The following is a 12,337-nucleotide window of genomic DNA, read 5'->3' on the forward strand; positions in this document are numbered from 1 at the left end:
CAAGTTCATCTTTGTCAATTAATTATTGAACGGTTTATTTCGCACTGGGAGGTGATAAGAGAAAGGAAAGCCGCATGTTCTGAAATCATCACCGTAATTATACAGAGCTGCTGCGGTGCCACCCGCATCCCAATGCGGCAGGTGCCGGTGGGGGCAGAGGGAGGAGGAGAGGACCCAGGCCCTGGAGGGTGGGAGGCCTGACCATGTGGCCTTGGGACGGCCCTGGGTCCCCCTGGATGGAGATCAACACTCCGATTAGCTCTCAGAGTTCACCTGCAGATGGGGAGGGGAACACAGAGAAACAAGCAGGGTCGCAGGATGCCACAGGCGCAGGCCCCATTCTTATCTGGAGGACTCAGACTGTGGCAGGGCAAAGAGCGTCTTTGCTCCTTCTCACCTGAGTTTAGGAGCCCCATGACATACACAAATATGGTTGCATGGTGCAGGGTCTTTGGGCCAGAAAAAGCCCAGTGCATCTGTCCCACCCACCCCTGCCTCTCACTCATCTCTGTCTGGGCTCCTTTTTGCTCACTGCAATCCAGTCACATTGGTTTGTTTGCTGCTCCTTGCATGTGGCAGGCACACCCCTGGCCTCAGGGCCTTTGCGCACACTGTTCTGCTATAACACCTCCTGTAGGTCATCATCAGGCATCGCCTTTCAGAGATGCTTCCTGAACACCTTGTTTGTTTCCATTTGTTAACTTATTTATTTTGGTAGTGCAGGGATTTGAACTCAGGGCTTCATATTTGCTAGGCAGGTGCTCTACCACTTGAGCCACCCCTCCAGTGCCTTATTTAAAATTGTGCCCCTCATCCTCACAGCTCTCTCTCTTCCAGCTTTATTTTTCTCCAGACCATTTCATCACATTGGACTTATTTATTTATTTTAGGGGGAGGGAGGGGGCTTGTTCTCTGTCTCTATCTCTCTCTCAACAGAGTATAAGCTCCATGAGGGTTGGGATCTTTGCCTCTCTCCAGCACCATTGACCCATCCCCAAAATCTGTGTCTCCAGCAGAGAGCCCTGCCCTGCACAAAGTAAATGCAGTTGATTGTTAAATGAATAAATGAGGGGAGGAAGGAAGGGAGGAAGGGAGGGAGGGGTGCGTTCCTTTTTCCTGAATAGGTCCACTGATGGCCACTGCAATAGCAGGAATTTGAGGAGATTCTTGGCAGAGACAGGGGATCCTGGCCAGGGAGAAAAAGTCATTTTCAAAGCGAGGGTTCCAGTTGATTTCATGTCTGCACACGCACGCCTGAAGCTGGCACGTTTGATGCTGCCCCTCCACCCGTCATGGGCAGGTTGGTCCCCACCCCCCCGCGACTCTCCCCAGGGAGGGGACAGGAACATGAGAAGTTGCAGACACTTTGATTAACTCCCCAGCAAGAGTCCCCACGCCTGTGTCTCCCTCTCTCCCCCAGGCTGAATTGGGGAACGGTGAGCGGAGGGCTGGGGGATGGGGAGAGGAAGCTGGGCTCTGCCATGGGAGGAGGGATCTGAGTGACAGCGAGGAGAGGGCTTTGCCCCCATCACAGAGGAACTGTGGTGATGGAGGAGAGATAATGGGGGTACTCGGTGACATGCGTGGGGAGCAGCATAGCAGCCCTCACTCCTGGGCAGACAATGCAGAAAGAGGCCAGGGGGGCTTGGGGGAGTGATGAGTGACACCGCCTAGGGCACAGCTTTCTGTACCGGACCCTCTCCCCACTCCCACACCACCACAAGCTCCCCTCACCCTCTCCTCCAAGCTCAGTCGCCCTTCCCCCCAGCAACGAAAATGGTGATTTTTTAGAGCCAGTTTTCCCCAAATCTCTGGAGATGCTGGAGCTGTTGTTTCCATGGAAACCTTCCCCACCAACCTCACAGAAGGTGGAGCTGGGCAGCCGCCCCCGTCCCCCCCCCCACACACACCCTGCACAGCCCCCAGCTCCAGTCTGCAGGGGGCCCCAAATTGAAAATAATCCCCCTCCCTGGATTGCCCAGCAGGGGCTCGCTGTGCAGCACCGAGAGAAGGGCAGGTGGATTTGTCCCTGGCCTCAGGCCTAGCGCTGGACCAGAGAGACCCAGGGCAGGGGGAAATGGGGCTGCTGGGAGGGGGATGGGGCAAGGGGAGGCCCCTCAGAACCACCTGACTCCCCTGAACAGGGGGCCTGTCCCCAGGGCAGAAGTCCCCATTTATCTCTGGCCTGTTCTTCCCAGGGGCGTGCCTCCCCAGCCCCCAATCCCACCTGAACTCACTAGAGATCAGGGCTTCAAAATGTCAACAAGGACAAAACCCACGCAAAACAAACTACCGCTGCTATCCAGCTCAAGTAAGAAGGCAACTGCCAGGAAGGTTGGAGACACGGGCTTGGGAAGCTGTTCAGAGCAAGAAAGACTGGCTGAAGAGAAAGCTGGGAGAGCGGTGCCCAGCCATGCCAAGTGGTGGCCCAGCTGGGGCATGCAGAAATGCCACCTCTGGACACCGCACACTGCGGACAGTTTGTAAGTGTCTCACTTGTCCATGTGGCTCCCTCTGGGCCAAGACCCTGAGCGAAGGGATCATGTGAGGGTTTTTAGTATCCTGATTGTGGGGGTGGCGACATGAATCAAGGCGTGGGCTAATTCATGCAGTGTACACCAAGAAGTCATCACGTTATGTTAATTTTTTTTTTTAAATAAAGTCCTGGCCTGCCTGGCAAGCCCAAGTCCCTGAGTTCAAACCCTTAATATTGCCAAAGATAGATAAATAAAGTCCTGGGAAAAAGACTCAAACCAAGATGCTGGTGTGCCCACGACCCAGCAGCTAGGTCAGGGAAGGGGGACTGTCTGTACCCTTTGCTCCCCAGATTGCATTGAGACTCTGCCTCCCAGCCAGACTCACTGGGAGAGTATCCTAAGAAGTTGGGAATTTGGACTCTGGCCCTCACTTGCTGTGTGATTTTGGGTAAGTCCCTTTCCTCTAGCCAGTTGTCCCCTCTGTGGAATTAGGGGCTTCTTATCACGCCCAGCTCTCCCACGCAGTATGAAGATATCCACTTAGGAAGCCTTGGGCTCTGCAGTGAAGCTTGGGAAGTCCCTACCACTGTCCTGGATTGCAGAGGGCTGGCGTCAGTGGCCACATGTCACAGGGACCCCCTCTAAAGTCCTCCCTAAGGAGGACCACTCATGCCAAAGGGAGGACTCTCCCCCTCCAGCCAATAGGAACACAACCTGCCTGCTAGCCAGAGGGTGGGGTGCAGTGGCTTCCTAGGCCTGAGCCCAAGGTGGGCTGTGTCCCTTGAGACCCACCTTCAAGGGTACAGGAGGGATTTAAAAGGGGGCTTACAGCAGCCCATGCACCCCAACTCTGGTCCATACAGAGGGGAACCCCAACATGCCTCCTATAGTTCTCCCGGGCCACATAACTCCCACTTGTCTGGGGTGGGGGCACTCTGGTTTCTGGTTAGGAGCTGCCCGAAGGCTTGTGGACGATGCACTCCTTGGAAGAACGTATTCCTGCCTTTGTAAGCTTGTGTCTGGGGTCGCAGGGAGAAGGAACACTCAGCAAGCATGCACACAGCTTCTCTCCTAGCCACCAAGCCCTAGGTTAGCCCCATAGATGCCCTGACACCCCCCATCAAGCTCATCTCTCAGCTGTCCAAGGCCTGAGGGTCTCCTCTCCCTGTGTCATGTGGATGTGGAGGCCTTGAGAGGCAGTGGGAGGGGTCTTAACCCCACAGCTCTGGGTGCAGGTGTCTGGGGAGGTTGAAAGCAAGAACAGTGACAGTGACTTTGTGAGATGTGCAGGAGACTGGACCAAATGACTCAGGCAGATGGCTCAAAGTCCTCCCAGGGCAAACTGGAGAACAGGGATACATCACTCACCTGGTGCCTTCTCTCCCACCTGCACAGGTGGCCCTGGGCTCTGCTCCCTGGGGAGGGAAGTAGAAAGTGAGGGCTGGAGGTAGAGCTGGGGAAGGGAGGGTGGGAATCAGCATAGAGCTCTCTGGGTACCAGGTAAGCCTTTTTCACAGTGTTAAAGGCACCACATTGACTTGTCACATTTTTATAAGAATGCCATGTGAAAATAAGATGGAGAGACACAAAGCATGTCAAGGGGGCAACTTTTTCTTGCGAGCTCCTCCAGGCCCCAGAGAACACCCATACCCCCCTAGGCCTCTGACTTGGATATAGAGAAGGGAAGTCTGAAACTCTGGATGCCAGGAGTCGGGGGATGGAGAAGGGTGAGAACTCAGCCCGCCACCCAAAGCCAACGTTCTCCAGGGCCTTTGGTGCCAGCTGCAGCAGTGGAGATGAAAGGCACACAAATACACATGAACGCAACTTAAATGACTGGCTGTGCCCATGCTTACTGTATGGACAGCACTGGGACACACTACACTGGGACTCAGTGGTTGACTTTGCCTTCGGTGGGGGCAGGGAACACAGTAAGCCAATACTGTGTGGTCTAGCATCAGGTTGGGAAAAATGGAGTCACAGAGGAATACATTGGGTGCTGTTCTAGAAAGGGTAGTAGGGAAGACCCCTGCAGAGACCTTCGTGAAAGGAGGGAGGGAGGGTGGGAGTGGGGACAAGCATCTGATAACGCAGCTGGGGAAGGCAAGTAGGCAGAGGGAACTGCAGCTACAAAGTCTTGACACAGGAGGCCAAGGTGGCTGCAGCGTGGTGACAGGAAGAAGTAAGGTTTACGTGGACCAGGGGGCCAAAGAGTGCTGTGAATAAAGTGCTCGGCCATTGTCACAGCTGATAGGACCAAGAAGAGCCTCTGAGCCCACTCTGGTAAGCCCAACCGCCCCCTCTGCCGCACACTGCCAGTGTTTGTGCTGGAACAGACCTTGGGAGTGTGCCTGGGGCGCCCAAGGAGCTCTCCTCCTCCTGCTTCCCCTCCTGTCCCTGACTCTCAGTGTTTCTGCCCTTGCCTCTACCTGTCCCCCTTCTCCTGTCTCTGCCCATCTCTCTCTGGACTGGTTTCTCTGGAACTCTGTCCCCTGGCAGCTCAGCAGTTAGTGAGAGCCTGGCCGGCCGGCCTGGTGCAGGTGTGAGAGCCGTTGAGGCCTGAATGCCTCGATCCAGGCCCACTTCACTCACCTGTTCCTCAGTTTGTTTGTCTGTAAAATGGGGGTAGCTCAAAGGTTGTTGTGAGGATTCAGTGAGTTAATCTACGTAAGGTGGCGAGAGCATTCCTGGCATGTTCAGGAAAGCTCTGACTCCTGAACAAAGGACCACAGAAGCCGGGTGCCCGGCGGCTCACACCTGTAATCCTAGCTATTCAGGAGGCAGAGATCAGGAGAGTCATGGTTCAAAGAGTCCAGGCAAATAGGTGAGACCCTATCTCAAAAAAAAAAAAAAAAACCATCATAGAAAAAGGACTGGTGGAATGGCTCAAGGTGTACCACCAAAAAAAAAAAAAAAAAAAAGAAACAAAAAGCCCATAGAGGTAGAAGTGTTACCAGTCAGCTGGTTGGGTCTTTAGCTAATAGGGCTGATAGGTAGGCGAGGAGCAGCTCTTCCAGGGCTGACGATCCCAGGCCCAGGAGTGCCCAAGGCCTAGGGGCTGGAATGGCAGAACCACAGCCTTCTAGCTCCAACCTCTGAAGTCTACGACATTAGTTATGACTCTAGCCACTCCGAATGGAGTCTTTTTGCTTTGGGCTTTAATTTCCAGTGGCCCTGGCAATTGGCAGCTGTTGTAATCCTTGGATTTTTAGCAGTGAGTGGTGGCATCAGACAGCAGCAGGCAGCACCTTCTAGTGTTCCAGCTTTCACAGGCCTCAGGTGCCGGGACCCTCAGCCCTACAGTAATGAGGGTTGCAGTTCTCCAGCCTAGGGTGGAGAACTCTAGGTTTGGCAGCTCCCTAGAACTCTTCCAGCAACCAGGGCCCACGGTTTCTCTTCTCTGGCTCTTCACAGCCTTCTATCTTTCTTCAGCCTTCCACACTTTCTCTTGCCTTCCCTATACCTTCACTGTCCCTTATTGCGCCTGCCACCTCCACTCCCTATCATTTCTGTTCTGGCCACTCTTAGAACTCTGCAGCTGCCCTCTCATTGCTGCTGCTGCTGCCACTCTACAGCCACCTCCACCATCTTCACTTCGTGGTCCCAGCTCAGCCTGCTCTACTAATAACAAAAATCAAAACTAGCGAGAAAGGACCACTTGAGAAGGTCAGTTTATTGGGCTTAGCATTGCAACACAGGGGCAGCACAGGAGGGTGTCTTGAGGACATCTTGAAAAGTGAGCCTGCTTATATAGCCACAAAAGGGGGTGTGACAAGGGTGTCTGCACCAATCATGGCAGACCCTCATGCAAATAAAGGACTGGGTTTGCACCAGTCACAGCCTTCTGCTGTGCTACAAAGGGCCTGATGAAAATGGATACAGGGGCATCTAGAGTTCACCAAGGCTTGCAATGGCACAAAGCCTGGTACAAGCTGTACAAGCTGGGACAGTGCCTTCTGGAGCCAGAGTTGTGCTCAGGCAGCAAGAACCATCGTTGCCATGTAGCTTCCGCAAGGTGACTATGGTGTGTTCAAAGCACCCAGGCTGACATGAGGGCAGTCCACCAGCTGCTTGGCTGATAGTCCGTCCATCAAGGCAGCTGGGGCACCAGGAAAGGTCTAACAGCTGTCAATCAAGGAGTCAAATCATCCCAGCCCCAACATCCAAGCTTATTCATTCAATCATTCTAGCAGTATGGAATCAGAACTCAGGACCTTGTGTGTCCTGGACAAGTGTTCTACCACTTGAGCCATAACCCCAACTCTTTATTTTTCAGGCTGACCTTGCACATCCCAGGTAGCTGGGATTATAATAGTGGACCATCATGTTTGTTTTGCTGAGATAAGCTCTTGCTAACTTTTTGCCCAGGTTGGCTTTGAACTGCAGTCTTTCCCATTTCCACCTTCTGATAGCTGGGATTACAGAAGTGAGCCACCTTGCCTGGCCCTAACTTATTTAAAGGAAAAATAAACATTAAAAGGGGTGCTTACAATAAAGTCTTCTCATTAACAATTACAGTGATTTAACAGTGCTCTAGCAATGCTTACCTCTGCCCCAGTCCCACCAGGAAGCTGTGAGCAGAAGTGAAAGTAACACTTCCTGGCCTGAATGGGCACAAGACCCTGGACATTCCTCTCTCCCTCCAGCACAGTTTCTCGTCAGCCCCATGCCCTTCTGATTACAGTGAGAGAGCTTCCTTCTTGCCCACTCACAATGAACATGAGGAATGAGGGAGAATTAAGTTGCATTGGTTTAGCTCCTGAGATTTTGGAGTTATTGTCATCTCAGCATGACCTGTCCTCTCCTGATTAATTCAGCAACTGACCTGATTTACAGGGGAAAGACACACCCAAGACCATCACACTGCTATTGCTGCCTCCCCACCAGTCACAGTCCTTCTGTCAATACGTAGCTATACTCCATGAAGAACATCCACTTCTGTGTCAACTTTTTCTACTTAATATTTTCTCTTTGTGTGCTTGTATCAGTTAGGATTTGGTAAGTCCATTAATGGCAGAAAACCCAAATTAACAGTGACTTAAACACCCAAGGTTACTTCAATTTCTTGAGTAAAAAGTTCAGAAGTAGGCAAGCTGGGGACACTTTTGTCATCCTGCTGTAATAAGGAATCATTCTCCTACTTGTGTGTTACTGTGCCATTCTCAACAGATGGCCTCCTCCCAGTGGCTCAAGATAGCTGCCGAAACACAAACTATCACATCTGTATTCCAGCCAGGTGGAAGGAAGAGGGCGCCGGGAAGGATATGCTCCCTCTCTGTAACGACGTTGTATGGCACATATGAACTATGCTTTTACGTGACCATTCTGTGGATAGTCCATTGGCTAGGACTTGGTCACAAGGCCACACCTAATTGCAAGGGATGATGGGAAATGGGATATGTGTTTGGGGCAGCAGTGTATCCTGTTGATGGTTTTGCTCAGGTAGAGAGAGAGGTAACCAAGGAGGCAAGTCATGGTTACCGCTGCCGTGTAGCTGCTACTCCTTCACGTACAAGTTCCAAGACTTAATGAGCAGCGTGGACCTCTTCCAATTTTTTTTTGAATTCCAGGTAAGCATATTAGTGCAAATTGCTTTTTTCTGTTTGTGTTATTTCACTGAGATTTATTTCCAGAGATGCAGGAGCCTGCCAGGTGGAAGGGTGTGGTTTGTTCTCTATGGCAGGAGCTGCTGTTACATTTTGCTGGCCTGGGCTCCCAGTGCCGGCCCCCAGGCCCCAGAGCTGTGGTGGATTCATGGGTCAGTGTTCCTGTCTCCTCCCACCCCAGGCCAACACCGGCTTCTGCTATTTTAATTTCTTTTCACCAATTTACTAGGTGTGCTGTTTAAGGACTTTTAGTTTTCATATCATTCAGTGGCAGCCGGCTGAGATTTGGGCTTATAATCTATATTTCTTCAAATATTAACTGCTTTTGTTTTCCATTAGAAGGAAAACTTAAAAGCTAAGAAAAGTAGCCAGGTACTGGTGACTCACAACTGTAATCCGAGCTACTCAGGAGGCAGAGATGAGGAGGATTGTGGGTCAAGGCCAGCCCAGATAAATAGTTCTCGAGACCCCAACTCCAAAATAACTAGAATAAAATGGACTGGAGGTGTGGTTCAAGTGGTAGAGAGCCTGCTTTTTGAGCAACTACTTTGAAAGTGTGATGCCCTGAGTTCAAACCCCAGTCCCACCAAAAAAAAAAAAAAAAAAAAAAAACCCAGAAAACTAAGGTCCCCAGGATGAATCACAGGCCAGTTTTGGCAGAGTCAGTAGTGGAACCTGCTCTGACTTTTAGCCCAGTGCTCCTACAAACAGGGCCTGTTTAAATAACAGGACAGAAATGCAACAGATGCCCAGGTGCCATAGGAAGTGCACTGAGTAGGAAATTGTGGGCCTCCCAAGATGAGGTTTGGTGTGACTAATTAACTCCTTGACTTTGTGCAAGTTGCTACTTTTCTCTGGGCCTCGGTTTCCCATATTTAGAATAGGAGGGGTAGAGCAGAGGCCCTCTCAACTCCTTTCCAGCTCTTGTTGGGGGGCAGGATGGGGGTAGAGGACGTTCCTGGAGCCTGGGGAAGAGGAGGCTCAGGAGAGGGGAGGGCTGGAGCGAGGATCTGCCTGGCCGTGAGTGTTGTGCTGCTGCTGGGTTTGTTTTGAATCTTGAGACCAGCTACAAGTCTGTTTTGGGCACGCAGGTGAGGACTGAGTGTTGACTTGGCACTGTCCCTGTTAACCCAGGGAGAGGGGGTGGCGGCTAGGGACTCTTCTCCTAAGTGCTGAGAGGGGTGGAGTCTGGGGCCTGGAGTGCGAGACCCCCTCAGGTCTCTAGCAGAGGGTCCATGGTCCACCCCACACCCTTGAGCTATGGGAGCTCCCTCACCTGGAAATAGAGCAGGAAGTGCCTGAGAATTTGCATTCCTCCCTTCCACACACCTGCAGGCACCTTGGCTGGGGAGGTGGGGTGGGATTGGGCAGGGGAGGTTAGGCCCTTCCCCAAGCCTCCCCTTGCTTGGCTTCTCCTCTCCCTCACCAGCGCCTCACCTGCAAATGAGTCCTCCCGGCAGGGTCAGCTTCTGCAAGGCCCAACCTAATCTGGTGGAGGCCTGTGAACCAGTGGGGCATGGCAATTGGCTCTAGAGACCCAATTCCCCATCTGAGCTCAGCTCTGACCTGGTGTGAGCCTCAGCAAAAGCCCTCAGCTCTGGGCCCAACTCCCCTTCCAGGAGAATCGGAATGGACTCCCTCTGTCTACAGAGTCACTGTGGGGACAAAACGAGACAAATTGTGAGAGGCGCCTCACGCCCTGGCCAGCACAGAGGAGCTGTCTAATAAGCGTGGCTTCTTCCTGAGCCTCCCATGTGTGGCCTGTCCAAGGGCCCACTGCCTGTCTGGATGCGGTTTGGGCCCCAAGATTCCTGCCTGACAAAATTAAGCAGACTGCAAGCTTTGAAGGCAATGAATCAGAAAATTGTCACTTCCTCAGGGAGGTCCTGCAGCCATCGGAGCCTCTCCCAAAGGAAATAGGGTAAGTTTGAAGGTGAGTAAGTCTGTCTTGACAGGGCAGAAACAACACACACACACACTCCAACACTTCACCAGCAGCCAAGTGTTACCACCAGGCAAGGAAACACTGAGCCAATTCCCACCATAACACTGACGGGCCACCTCCATGTGCCTGCTGGAGCTTGGCTGTTCCCTTCTCCAGCCTCAGCCCAGTTCTGCTGAGTACCCTCTCTCCTGTGATCCCACACATTGCAGAACACACAAGATAGGCAAGGGGGAAGGAGCGGCCACAGTTTCCAACAGGTCCAAGCCCTGGCCACCTTCTCACCCCCTAGGGTCCTGAGTGACATAATGGTACCAACAGTGGACAGTGGTGGGACCCGGGAGCCCTGGGAGCCGTGACATGCTGATGTCCATTAGGACTGTGGAACTGCAGGGTCCCCTACAGGTGTCTAAGCCCAGCTCGTCCTGTCCTCTATAACCTTGTAGCTACAGCCCTGTCCCACACCGCTCTGCTGCCCCACTTCTGTGTCCAGGCCTTTGTATAAACCAGCCACCTAAGGGTCAAGTTTATCTTGGGTGAGGATGCAGGTCACGTGAAGCTGCCTCTGTTCATGCCTCTGTGTGACCACAGGAAAGCCATCATCGGTGGCCTGCCCTGTGCTGGCACTGCACAGACACCAAGCTATTAAAACTGAGCTTCTGCCCGGCACCAGTGGCTCACGCCTGTAATCCTGGCTACTCAGGAGACAGAGATCAGGAAGGCTGTGGTTCAAAGCCAGTCCAGGCAAATAGTTCATAAGATCCTAATTCAAAATAACCCTTCACACACAAAAAAGGGCAGGGGACTGGCAGAGTGTGGCTAAGCACTAAGAACGTCTGCCTAGCAAGCATGAGGCCCTGAGTTCAAACCCCAGGACCACCAAAAAAAAAAAAAAAATCTAAGCTTCCAACAAGTCACCCACGTGCAATCGAGGTGAACAAATTCCAACTAGAGCCGCATACAGAATTTTCCAAGGGGATGTTCAAGAGGCAGCTTCAGAACTCAGAGCATCCTCAGCCAACTCAAGGAGCCATCTACAGAGAAGGAAGAGTGAAAAGAAAGGGGTGGGGGAGAGACTGCTTTGGAGAGAGCTCTGGCTGTGCTACAGACCTCAGCTTATGCCCACTAGCACGGCTGTGATGGAAAAGATGGGTTGGTGCGGCCCTGGAGAACTGGAGCCTTCATATACGGTGACTGGGAAGTGGGGTGGCAGCTTGAGAGAACCATTGGCAGCGCCTCAAAAGGAAAAAGTGATCCCAGCACCAGTGGCTCACTCCTGTAATCCTAGCTACTTGGGAGGCTGAGATCAGGAGGCTCGAGGTTCAAGACCAGCCCAGCAATAGTTCTTGAGACCCCATCTCCAATATAACTGGAGTTGTGGCTCAAATGGTAGAGCGCCTGCCTTGCAAGTGCAAAGCCCTGAGTTCAAATCCCAGTACTGCCCCCCCCAAAAAAAGTGAGAGTGACCATCTGACCCAGGAATTCTCCTCCTAGGTTGTGTGCCCAAGAGAAATGAGGACGTGTGTCCACAAGAAAACGTACACAGGACTATCCATATGACCCAGCATGTGGAAACGACCCATACGCCAGCCACAGATGAGTGGACAAACAAGTGGGCCATGAAAAAAATGAAATCCTTACATAATGAATCCTTACGTTAATTAAGCACTAAGTGAAACACACTAGCCCCAAAGCAGCGTATCGTATGATTCAGTTTGTGTGAAATGTCCACTGTAGGCAAATCGATAAAGGTAGAACCCGGAGTGTGTGGGGAGAGGGAGGGGAAGGGAGTGACTACCAGGGGCCTGGGTTTCTTTTAGGGCTGGTGGAAGAGCTCGAAAGTCGATTGTGGTGATGGTTGCACTGCTCTTAGCGTAGACTAAAAACCCATTGAATTGTGTATTTTAAGAAGATGGATTGTATGATATGTGAGGTGTATCTCAATAAAACTGTTGATTTTTCTTTTTCGGGGGTGGTGCTGGTGTTTGAACTCAGAGCCTTGCACTTGCCAGACAGATGCTCTGCCACTTGAGCCACTCCTCCAGCCCTTTTTACTTTAATATTTATTTGAATAAATTATCTCAATTATGCCAGGGCCACAGCCTATACCACAGTCCTCTTATTTAGGCTTCCTGTGTAGCTGGAATGACAGGCTCACACACCATGCACAGCTATTGGTTGAGGTAAGGTCTCGCAAACTTTTTGCCCAGACTGGCCTCAAACCAAGATCCTCCTAATCTCTGCCTTCAGAGTAGCTAGGATTGCAAGTGTGAGCCATGGTGGCGGTTTGTTACTTCTTTTTTAAGTGACCA

General features: G+C 51.9%; 1 long non-coding RNA gene across 1 annotated transcript; it reads left to right on the forward strand.

The window, feature by feature from the left end:
• Positions 1-7,897: 7,897 nt before the first annotated feature.
• On the forward strand, positions 7,898-12,066 carry LOC141425447 (uncharacterized). Its single transcript, XR_012450468.1, has 3 exons — positions 7,898-8,047; positions 9,703-10,004; positions 11,520-12,066. It is a non-coding gene; the product is annotated as an uncharacterized lncRNA (long non-coding RNA).
• The last annotated feature ends 271 nt before the right edge of the window (positions 12,067-12,337 follow it).

Source organism: Castor canadensis, chromosome 8 (assembly GCF_047511655.1).
Source record: "Castor canadensis chromosome 8, mCasCan1.hap1v2, whole genome shotgun sequence".
NCBI lineage: Eukaryota > Metazoa > Chordata > Mammalia > Rodentia > Castoridae > Castor > Castor canadensis.